This window comes from Rutilus rutilus, assembly GCF_951802725.1.
Source record: "Rutilus rutilus genome assembly, chromosome: 8".
NCBI classification, from domain to species: domain Eukaryota; kingdom Metazoa; phylum Chordata; class Actinopteri; order Cypriniformes; family Leuciscidae; genus Rutilus; species Rutilus rutilus.
The window spans coordinates 27194914-27207724 of record NC_140222.1 but is presented as its reverse complement, the minus strand read 5'-3'; positions in this window follow the sequence as shown (position 1 = coordinate 27207724).

Here is a 12811-nt window from a genome sequence, read left to right as displayed (position 1 = left end):
AAATGACTCTGTGCGGTTTCTGTAAAACAAACGCCGTCACACTGAAGATTGCACCGATAAGTGTGCATGTGCCTTGCTCTTTTTAAATCTTGTCCGAGAGATTTTTTTTTTTTTAAATGGTTTCTGGTAAGTATCCGAACAGCTTCAGAGAAACAGTCATTTCACCCAAAGAGCTCATCAGGCGCCTTGCTACAACCCAGCCAGTTTCACATTTACACACATGCTGACACGCATTCTAGAATAAAGACATATATGTGCGCATTACGGTATACACAGGAACAGTATGCTTTTATTCAGTTGACCTTGTTGCAACAGCTTTACCCCTGTTTGGTTTCATAACACTGTCTTTAACTAAGCGGTTGGCAGTGAAACTGACTGAAAACACATTTGCATTGAGAGCAACTTGAAAAGTCCATAAAATGAAGAGGAATTTACACAATTTGCACATAGAATATTCCTCATTATCTTCTCAAATGACTCAATGTACACTGCCACAATAAACAAATACAGCAAATTCTGATGAGTTTGGGATTATTTATTAGTGTGTTACAGAAATAGTTCACCCAAAAATTCTGTCATTATTTTCTAACCCTCATGTCGTTCGACTTGTTCCCAATCTGACAAATTATTCGGCTGAACACAAAATCAGAAATTATAAAAATATTGCTGGTTGCTCTTTCTCATGCAGTTGCAATGACTGAAGATACAATAGCTTTATGAGAGGAAAATGACCAAAATGTATGTTGCTATTCACTAATAACTGTCTCGTCCAGTAAGCTGTTAACCACTGTAACCGGATCATTGAGTGAGCGGGTTGAACTAAAGAAACAAAAAACTTTTTCTCAAAAGCATTGTAAACCTAGCCTGGCTAACGTCAGACCTCGTCTCATTGAGATGTGGTCTGGGAACCACATGTTCATTTTCTCGTATTTGAGGCGTGGTTTACGAATGCCCAGAGCCGTTTATTGGGCGCTACGAATGTCTATCAAATGCGCCTGTACATAGCTCATAGCCAATCGTTTCAATTATACCAGATGACGTATGTAGAGCGACAGAAATTCGACGAGGAAGAAGACGAAATAAACTTGCGTTCTAAACTACTTAGAACACTATCTAAGGCTGCATCGAAAGGTAACTTCGCGTCTGATGCCATGTTGGATCCATAGATATAAACAAACTGCTTCGGTGTGTCGCATAGACGTCGTCATCGTCTTGCTGCTCCCTCCCCGTTCTGTGATTGGTTCCCTTTTTGAGGGGAAAATCTGATCCATGGTGTCCAGGCTGCCTAGCAGCGCGAATAAAATCGCAAGGCAGCATGGGGAAACCCAGGCTATTGTAAACCTAAAGCAAAACAAAAAATGTTATGTGTAACCTAGGTATGTTTTATCCACAGTTTTATAATGAACCTAAGATATCACTACAGGTGTGTTTTGCACCATTGCTTTTGCAAAACATCTGTCAATCGAACAGAAAACAAAATCGCGATATAGCTTGGTGCTCACGCAAGCAGCTCATGATTCAATTATTTTTAATATACAATGTCATTGTAAAATGTAGCTACTGGTCGCAAATTTTTGATAGTAACTGAGTAGCTTCCCCAACACTGCACCCACGTCAATAAGAGCTTGTTTAAGGTGGTTAAGAGATACACGCAACTCTGGTTTAAATAAGTACGAATACATTTTTATTGGTTATAACTTCTGAAGAAAAATAGCCCTGACCCTGGACAAGGATAAACTTTCAGCATTTGGCTGTATGTATACACTAAGTGTTTGTGTTAAAACTAAAGTGTACTTTGAACTTAAGTGGATCTTAGACACCACTAGTGCCAGTGGTTTCTACTGTCTACTTAAAGGCAGGGTAGGTGCTTTGTTCCAGAAACATTCTTTGTTATGCTGGTTGAAAGTCTCTTCACATCCTGACAGCAATCACTAAGTTAAGTTGTCTAAAGTTTTTCAGATGTATATATCTCGTCTGTTGAAGGAGTAGGAGCATAAAATGTCTGTCCAATCATTGCATTCGGTCCGAATGCAATGATACGGTGTCCTACCTGCCTGTCAACTGCCTGTATTTTCATGCTCGCGCAGACATCCCACATCATCAGCATGGCTCTTTAAGTTGTTTATGTTAATTATTGTAATGTTATGTCTCTCGTGATGCTTTGGTTTGCTCCCTGCTGTATACGTTCATGTCTTTTGGAGGAGTCGTGGCTTTGGAGATGCTCTGAAGGGAGGGAGGAATCTTATGCTTTCAAAGCTAGCTCGCTATTGCTAGCCTCTCTGAAAATTATACCCTACCTTTAAACAATGTTTCAGGAAACTTAGCCCCGATCAGTCCGATTTGTTAGATCATTTTTGTGAACCAGATCAAGTGATTCTTTCAAAACATAGAACTCAAAAGAATGGATGAATCGGACATCGCAATTGCTCTCATAAGCTCTCCGAGGAAAGATCATTTCAAGTAGTGCTCACTGCAGAGCCAAATGACGTCCAGCTCCCCCTCTGTGGACAGTTGGAGTTATGTTTGGGTGGAGTTATGTTTAGCGATAGGGTTATGGGTAGAGGTATGGTGTGGTTGGACCATTTATCTCAACCCATTATTTTCAGCAAGCTGGACGTCAAGATCCACCCATTGATTCTGCAGTGAGCAGCCTCTCGATCATTTCGAGATTTAGTGAATAAAGTTGCAGTCGCATTTTCCGTTATACAGCAAAAAATTATACGAAATGCATCATCTCAGTGTGCAATCTGAAATTTTGTGTGAGAGACACAAGGTGAAAAATGACCCTACACAGATTTTGCTTTGGGTTCAAGATTGTTGAGCTTTGAACACTCAAATTCACCACATTTACCATGAAAAAGCTGCTTGGTTTGAGAGTGACCACTTGCTTTATTTATCTCTACACTATTAACAAATTAACTACTTAACCCCCAAATTTGTGCAGAGGTTTTGCTAATATGGCATTGCCTAAACAACTTGCTTGTTTCTCACACAAAGCTATCATATGACTTTATACTTGGAATATTTGCACGCAAGTTGTGGACCACTTACTTGTAAGCTTTTTGGAGGACACAAGAGTGAGTAAATGATGACAGTTTGCCGTTTTAGGTTAGCTATCTCTTTAAACCTGTTGGTGTTTGTTGACGCTGTGTGAACTATCCTTAAAACAGGCATGTTTATGGTGATAAAAGAGGAAGTCAGAAACAGGAACTGTTCAACACAGAAGTGCAGTTTACGGTATCTGAATAATCAAAGAGTATTTGTGAATATGTGCATTTGATGCTGTACTTCCCTCGTTGTTTCCATGGCTCACACTCTCCATATGTCACAAACCTATTTATACACCCCAAAAACGCATACATGCACATATGCACTTAATCCATGCTGATCATCAGGATTTGCAGTGGAGCTGTCTACAAATCGCAGAGCAAGGCTCCCGCCTCTTTGGGTCGATTCAGGTCGAATTCAATTTGTAAGATATTATGTATTGATCTGTGCACATTGGCCTGAGAAGGGAGAGGGACAGGTGATCCTTTGACCCATGCTGGCTTAATCATCACTCCCGTCCCCTCGGTGCGAACTATGATTCGGTAACTAACTGTTTTTCCCAAGGTGCCCTTAAAAGAACTGTCAGCCGTATTTTCAAATATGAACGCATGCTGAATATGTCGAAGAAATATGGTGTCTGATATAAATGAGCTACTTAGGTAAGCAGCATTTTAAAGGAGAACTCCGGTCAATTTTAACATTGAGCTCATTTTTTTGTACATTTGGAGTGCTGTCAATACAGAGAACAACGACAAAAATCGGTGTTGCCTACACCGAGTTATTCTATTTTTAAAATTTGCACCCTGTTGACTTCAATGGGGCAAGTTTTAAACCTTCTTTTAGCCTCTTAACATCCTTGATGTGTCATTACAAGTGCACAGAAAATGTGAGTGATTCCTTCAGAGTGAACACGAGTGAATCTGACTGCAGTAGATGTGAAAGATATGTATAAAAATGATGTTATTTAAGCCAGCGCAAATACCTGTGTTTACATCCCGTTTTCGGTTGAAGTCCAAAGTAGTCGATTGCCGAGTTCACGCACATAGGTTTAGTTACCTATGATCATGCGCGTGAACTCGGCAATCGACTACTTTGGACTTCAACCAAAAACAGGATGTAAACCTATTTTTTACAGTCTATGATGTAAACACAGGTATTTGCGCTGGCTTAAATAACAGGAATCACTCCCTGTTATTCCTGTTAACAGGAATCACTCACATTTTCTGTGCACTTGTAATGACACATCAAGGATGTTAAGAGGCTAAAAGCAGGTTTAAAACTTGCCCCATTGAAGTCAACAGGGTGCAAATTTTAAAAATAGAATAACTCGGTGTAGGCAACACCGATTTTTGTTGTTGTTCCCTGTATTGACAGCACTCCAAATGTACAAAAAAATTAGCTCAATGTTAAAATTGACCGGAGTTCTCCTTTAAGACATCGTATGCTGTTCTAAAAGGTAGTTAACATAATTAGCCTATGCTAGCTTCTAAAATAGCTACTTTGGCCAAATTCAAGGCAGCATGGCATGTACACTACCAGTCAAAAGTTTTGGATCGTCATGATGTTTTTAAAAGAAGTCTCTTCTGCTCACCAAGGCTGCAACAAAAAAAATATTATTACCATTTAAAACAGCTGTTTTCTATGTGAATATATAGTAGAGTGTAATTTATTCCTGTGATCAAAGCTGAATTTTCAGCATCATTATGTCAGTTTTCAGTGTCACATGATCCTTCAGAAATCATTGTAATATGAAACATTTATTATTATTATCAGTGTTGATAATAGTGAACAATGAGCTGTAAATATAATACATTTAACACTGAGAGTGTGAGTAAAAGATCAATCTTTTGTTTTTAAAAAGTATACTATCATGTGTGTGCTGTGTACATTTATCCTTATTAAACTACTGCATTTTTAGCTAAGCTACATGCTAACACCAAACTCTTTCATTTCATTTCATTTCATTTCATTTCATTTCATTTTTATTCACAAAATACCAAAAGTATAATAATGCAGTCATTGGAACAAAATCAAATAGGTATAGTGAATGGGTCCCCCAAAGAAGCTAGAGAAGCTTATAGGTGGGGGCCCGTAATTTTACAAGAGAAAAGTGGTACGGTAAAGATACATGGTCACCACCTGGTACCAGCAGATGACAACAGAGCACACACGAAAAACGCACAAGGACATACATACATTACATACACATACATTCATGCTCATACATCCCAGTGGTCCATGAGAAAGCAGTTATATATTAAATATAAGTTGATAAATAATAATTTTTTAGTTGTTTTTTAAAGTTGGAGATATAGGGCAACACCTTAATGTCATACTCTATTGAAATCAACTGTGTGAATGTTCCAGATTGGTCATTTCATTTTAGTTAGGTTGCTTAAAACCAGCTGCCTGCTGCTAACTAGGTTTTGGACCGGAGCCTAAAAGCGTACAATCCTTTTGCTGTTTGTTGTGTGCATTTATTGAATAGCAAATGACTGTACTGCCATAGCCATTTAGCTGCCTGTGTTTAGCTAAATAACCAGAGCAGGTTTTCACACCCATACCTTATTACATACTGATTGATTGATGCTTTTTTTTTACGATGGACTCCGAGATGGCCAGACCTCCCACACTCGCATCAGCGCGGCAGAGAATTGCATTTAGCCAAGCAGCAGGTCCTAAATCAGTCCAATCAATACCCTTCTGCTGGGCTCTCCATCACGTGCCCAAGTAAATAATTCAAATGAGATAGTTAGATGCTTTGAAATGTAAAAAGGAGAAAGAAAATCTCAGTGCGCATTGCCTGCTCTTTACACCAATGTCGTTTATCCTTGCCTCAAGGAAAGGAGAATGTTTCTATAAATCCTGAAATGAAATCAATGACGGCTTGACAGGGTAAATTGAGATTTGGGTCTGGTTTGTTACACCAAGCCATTAAATTAACATTAAATATTCAAAAGTGCTGAATCAATTCACAAAGGATTTAGATCTGGATCTTTTAGGTGTTGTAGCAGCACCAGCTGCCTGACTCTTTTGACATGTTTTGAAAAGGGCCTTAAATCATAATAGGCTGCCATTCTAATAGGCTGCAAAGATTCAGGTGCCAGTATCCCAGTTATATTCAGGGATATAAATCGAGCTATAAAAAGCTTTGTAATTTAATTGTGTCGAAAAAAAATCTTTTGTTAAAATGGAAGAGAGTCATTTCTGAACATGATTTTAAACATTTTTAAACATGATTTTATTCCTATTTCATTGGTGGGTCAAAGAAATAGTCCCGCCCCAATCTCACGCCATTAGTTGAGCTATTGTTGCTGTGTTGGGGTGGTTATGATGGAAGAGAGAGAGAGAGAGAGAGAGAGAGAGAGAGAGAGAGAGAGAGAGAGAGAGAGAGAGAGAGAGAGCGTATCTCGGATGTAACCCTTGTTCCCTGAAGGAGGGAACGGAGATGGAATTGGGATCTCAATTCGTCGGTACACTGACCCAACGTGGCGTCGGGAGTGACCAAAGGGAACAAAAGTTACTTATAGATGAATTTAAAATCAAGAAAATATCTCACAATTAAAGTCACAATGAAATGGAAGTAGCAGTGTTGTGTACTCGAGACTCGGACTCGGTCTCGAGACCATATTTTAATGGTCTCGGTCTTGTCATGGACTTGTGTGCATTTTGACTCGGAATTGACTCGTACTCGAACATATTAGGACTCGGACTTATTCCCGAGTCCACTCGAGTCCCATTCAAAATATTTCATGATTGTTACTGTATGTTAATATTTCTTTAAATTGTTGTTTGATTGAAACGTCCAATGATTGCTGACTTTCTTGTGCGCAACTGCGCATGACTTGAGACTAACGTTCGCGCCGCGCAAATGCAGCAGGAGCCTGGTCAGATGTGATGTGAAGCCTCTAGCTCAACTATGTATTGAAAATGTCTGCCTTATGTTATGTGGACAAGAGCACTTACTGATTGTAATAATTGTAAGTAATAATTGTAATAAAATGACCTTTACACCACCTACTATGTGGCCTTTTTACCATTACAATGTACATGATTCCATGGTATATTTGATTTACTGTTTGAGTATGGTGCCAATTTTATTGTTACCTCCAAATATTTTACATATTCTTGAAGATATCTTTAGGTCTGGTTTTTAGACCCAACCTTAGGTTATCCAACCTCTCTGGTCTCGGACTCGACTCTCTCTGGTCTCGGTCTCGACTCAGACTCGACCATCTCTGGTCTCGGTCTCGACTCAGACTCGACTCTCTTTGGTCTCGGTCTCGACTCGGACTCGACCCTCTCTGGTCTCGGTCTCGACTCAGACTCGACTCTCTTTGGTCTCGGTCTCGACTCGGACTCGACCCTCTCTGGTCTCGGTCTCGACTCAGACTCGACTCTCTTTGGTCTCGGTCTCGACTCGGACTCGACCCTCTCTGGTCTCGGTCTCGACTCGGACTCGAGTGAGCTGGTCTCGACTACAACACTGGGAAGTAGCGACAGATCTTTTCTTCCGTATTATATTCTGTACACATTAGAGTGAAAAGTATAATGGAAAAGAAAATGTAGGGTGGGACTTGGTTCAGTCCACCGGTTGCTGATTGGATGGAAACAGCTGAAGGCAAGTTTGCAGTCACTTGTAAGAAAGGGGCGGGTTTAAGCGGACAAAATTATTGGAGAAATCCGGCATACATCACCAGAGAGAAGTCCGTCGTTTCACTGGAAGGTGTAGTTATGACATTTTGATTCAAATGCTCAAAAAAGGACAGTGAAAAATATGCATGTATGAATTATTCGCAATAAGATGCATTTAGAAAATATTTCCATTTCATGCCAACTTTAATATCTTCAACGATCCATTCTTTCGCTTACTACACCTCCATTTACTTAAACAGAGCAGTATATTTTTTTTGTTTCTGACTAACTATGGAAACAATGAGAATTTCCAGTGCTTCATGTCTCTCGTCAGCTGATGCGTGCAACAGTTTTAACTTGCAGAATCCCCCATCAGCCAGGCAGGCAAACCCAAAAGATATTTGAACAGGCAAGGAAAGCGTCTGGTAGAGAACAGGAGGCCGGAATCCCCAAACGGCAGCCATTGTGAAATTTCCATTCTTATCTCAATGACAACGGCTGCGCTGCTGAGGTGGGAATCCCTCTATTTACACTCTACTTCCTCTCTCAGCAGGGAACTGTGGGTACTCATTACCCTCACAGGAAACCCTGTGCATTAGTGCACTCCCTCTGACCGTATTTCTCTTCTCAGCTTGCTAGTGACCGTTTGTGTCATTTACAGTCACAGCATATTAACTTTCTGCTATTTTTTGACTTGTGAGTCAGTGTATGAAACGGAATTGTACATAGTTTTAGCTGTGCTAATGTGAAATATACTGGAATCTGCAGCTAACATGGCTAACAGGCTAACACAAAACAGATGCTACTGCAAAGGGGGAGGGGAGCAGACAAGGCTGAAACCAGGTTGTCTTGTTCCTGGTGCTGGGAGCTCCCCGGTCTGACCTCAGGCTCTTATTGTTTCACGGAAGCAACATATCCATGCAGGAAGATGGATGGACTATTGAACAAATTAGCCTGCTTAGCTCTATACCAGACCCTGTTGTCTGCTCTGTCTGTGATTCAAGTTAGTTTTCAGATTATTCAAGACGGATGAGGGTTTTTGTATTCATATAAGAAAGAGAGGAAGTTGGGGGATTTTTGTGCATTTACCTCTAGTTTTTGAAAAAGTACATTGTCTCTCAACTGTCAACAAAACTCTCACTACAGTGCAAAAATGTACTTTCTTACTCAGTGTTTTTGTCTTGTTCCCCAGTACAAATATAGAAACGTTCTGAAAAGCAAGATACATTTACTTGAGAAGAAAAATGAAGTCTTGTTTTCTAAAAGATTGATCAAAACAAAGTGAGTTTTTTCTTAAAACAAAGAAAATATCTCCCTGTATTTTTCTGACCCCATTGGCAGATCTTTTGTCTTGTTTTAGGCATGAACTCAAAAACACTAATTTTGATGCAATATCTCAGGTTCTCAAGTAAATGTATCTTGCTTTTAAGAATGTTCAGATATGGAAATCTGAGAACAAGCCAAAAAGACTTGTAGGTTAGTAAGAAAATGATGTTTTGCAGTATATCAAATGTCTATTTTGTTCACAAGAAACTCTAATATTTTGAAAATGTACTTCTTAGTAGACTGCATATAAAGACACTGAAAACTACAAACCCACCGCCGCTGTTGACATCGCATGCCCCCTATTGAAATGCACAGGTAGTGGCATCAGTTCATATCTTGCTCATATCCTCTCAGTTCCGTATCACTCGCTCAAACTCACCTTTCCAGCCCAAGCCCCCTCCTCAAATCAGACGCCGGCTATTGATTTACCGGATTGATCCTGGACTCTGTCCATCTGCTCTCGGCCTGTGTCTACAAGTCCGCCGGCCTCCTAAAGAGCTGGTCCGCCGTGCCTGGGACAGCTGGTCCTGATAACCAATCTGTCTTTTGTGGGCTTATTTGTAAAACAAGATACCGGGCAACCAGATACCTTGAATTAATATGTGAAGCATTTGCAGTCCTTCTTGGAGGAGGGGTTGTTGGGGGCATGTGCAAAGAAACAGTTGGCTCTTTCAGGCCTTATACAGAGCATTCTTTCAAGGGCAACAAAAGCCAATGGAGGTCTTCACTATGGGTCTTCTTTCAATAGAGCTAGTGGCAGTAAAGACTATGAGATACTTGTTCGGGTATATTGAAGGGATGTTCAAAACTACATGTTTTCAATATATGGAGCCAGGTGGATCCGAAACTGGTCGAATTAAGTTGACCACTTGTCAACGTAATTCATGACTTCAATTCATCATTCTTAAATCATGACTTCAAATCCATGACTCCATTAGTCTTAAGAGTAAGCCCTATATAATTAGACTGGTTTCAGGTTCACCTGACCCCAACCCCATTTAAATGAGACAGCTCTTTTATTTGAAACACTGTTTTATACAACATTTGTGGGAGGAGATAAGGCTGCCTGATATATTGAAATAAACTCAATCATGATATGGCTTAATGCGATATAGTGAAATCGTGTATGTTGCGATTTAAATAAATATATGAATTGCTGAAACACCAGATCATGCGCTGCATTAATGTAAATAAACAGTGCCACTATTCACTCTGAAACCAGCTGCACATAGGCTATACTTAATTAATTCACAACATCCGTGATTTGACTATCAACCCGCCAAAATAAAAGCTTGATAACTTTTGAAAATTAAGAAATAATTTTTGTAAATATTAGTGTTGACATTTTACAGTTGTTTAATAAAATAAATTATATTTATATAATAATAGTTATTGAAATATATATATATTTTTCTTTTTCTTTTTTAATCTCAATAAAAAATATTATTATGATTTGTCATATTGACAGGGCCGTCCGTGGCCCCACATGGGCCACGTGTTTTGCAGGCTTTTTTCGTAAAAAAAAAAATTGGCCCATGATATTGAATGGGTAAAAACAGTGGAAATATGGGCTATGAAAAACTCAAGTGAACTCTATTCACTGTATGGTTGCTGAAAGAGGTTTAAGTTGGTTTTCGTAAAAGAGTAAACCCATGTGTGAACACCCACATTTTCCCCATATCGTTTAACCCTAAAAGCATGCTTCACATGCCAAAAAAATTTAAATAAAAATCTTCAATTAGCCTAATTTTCCAGCTTTTTATGTAGATGCACTCACCAGCAAAATCACCCAGATCGTTCCAAAATGATTAATTAATAAATAAAATGTATTAAAATAAAATGAAAATAAAATTAATAAAAAACTTTCATATCGCGATTTATAGCAGAAAAACTAAATATCACAATCTCATTTTTTTCCAATATCCTGCAGTCCTAGTACAACACTAAAAACATTGCAGTGGCGAAAGACATCGGTCTGAATATGTAATGCTGAATTGCCGGTGCCCAACAAGATTTTCCATGATGTTTCCATGTAAAACTACAAAAAAATATGATATAGCCTACTATTAGATCTCACTAAACGACTAGTTGGTTGGGCAGACAAACGACAAGTTATCCATAGTGACACATCCCAAATAATGATTTTATTGTTCCATCCATTTTTCATTTTTGTCACCATGTACATAAGAGTCATCGCTCAACAATACCTCAGCGGTTTTACTTGTTTGAGCAAATATTTGCTTGTGTAAAAGAATCCCACCCCACCCCTAAGGACACCTGCAGTAGCAGTGCAGGGAGGTTTCAATGTACTGCAGCATCATAGCTCTCAGGAAGTGCTGTCAGGCCTGATCTATAGTCCGGCAGATGCTGTGCGCGCAAGGCTTAGGTGGGCTAGGCAGCCAAACAACAAGAACGAGCATTTTAGCAATGCACTGACTCACAGCAGAGAGCACACAGACGGCTGTTTGGTCTTGTCTGGGATCCAAAACAGGTGTGCTGTCAGGGTGTGGAGAACATTTGAAGAAATAGGAACATGCAGAGTCCTGATGGTAACTACGGAAGCTGTTGGGGTAACAGTGTCAGGAGGGTCAAGAGAGGTGGCCAAAGGACTTCCTTGGAGCAAGCAATCCCAGATCGATGACAACCGTTGGGTTGACACTGTAGAAACCAACATTTGGGTCAGCTGGAACTGTTTGCCCCCCATTTAACCCTCCAAAACGGCAAAGACGGCACCTGTTCCTAACCATGTCCTTTGTGCAAACAGCAGCTAAATACGGTTGTTAATCTCATTCTGTACACACAAAGTTTGGTTATGGGAGCGACAGCTCGTATTCAAACGTATTCATTCCCGAAAAATGTTTCATTAAATGTGTAGTTTCTTCACAAACTGAACACCCATTTGTTCATTTGAAAGAAAGTCACAGAAACAGATGCACATTTAAATGTCACTTCCAAAACTGAAAAATGTACTTCTTTCGCAATGATGGTGATTGGTTTTCATTAGGATGAGTTTGCTGAGTCATGCATCGCTGGTCTTTTATCTAAAACTCCTAAACTTTACAGACCTGAATGATGCAATAAATCATGCGTTTGCTAAAGAGAGGTACTTCATGAATAAATAGAATAGAATTTATGATAAAACGTGTACCAACGAATATATCGATGACATCTAATAGGACCATAATATCTATATATACTTTTCTCAGCAACCACATAATGTGCTAAAAACATCCAAAACGCCTTCGAAACTGCAGAGTTCGAAACTCTTTAATGTATCATTCCAGTATTTCTCTTTTATTTTGCTGTAAATATATCTAAAGATACTTGAAACAAGATCAATTTACTTTAAAAGCATAGGATATTAAGACTTTAACCAGTTCTGCAGTAAGACAAAGTGTACTTTTAGTAAAGATATATATAAAAACAAGTCTTAATGTTGTGTTGTATTTTTACTGGAAAATGAGTAACAACATTTGCATAAAACCTACATATAAAATGGCTATTTCGTTATGAGGTTTACACATTACTGTAACATGCCTGTGAAACCGACTTGGAAGTTACAAGTTTAAAATAAACTGAACTCGTCTAAATGTCATGGGTAAAAGGCTGCTTTTCTGCTAAAGCTATGTGGCCATTTGGCCTTCTCTGTTAAGTTCAAGTGTAGCTTCTATTTTAATCAAGTATATGGACAGCTGGGTCTCAGTGTGCTCTACGAGGTAAATAACTTAACTAAAATCTACTGATGTGCAGACAGTGAACACCTGACTTTATTGGAACACACCCTGCTGCAAATCATTATGCT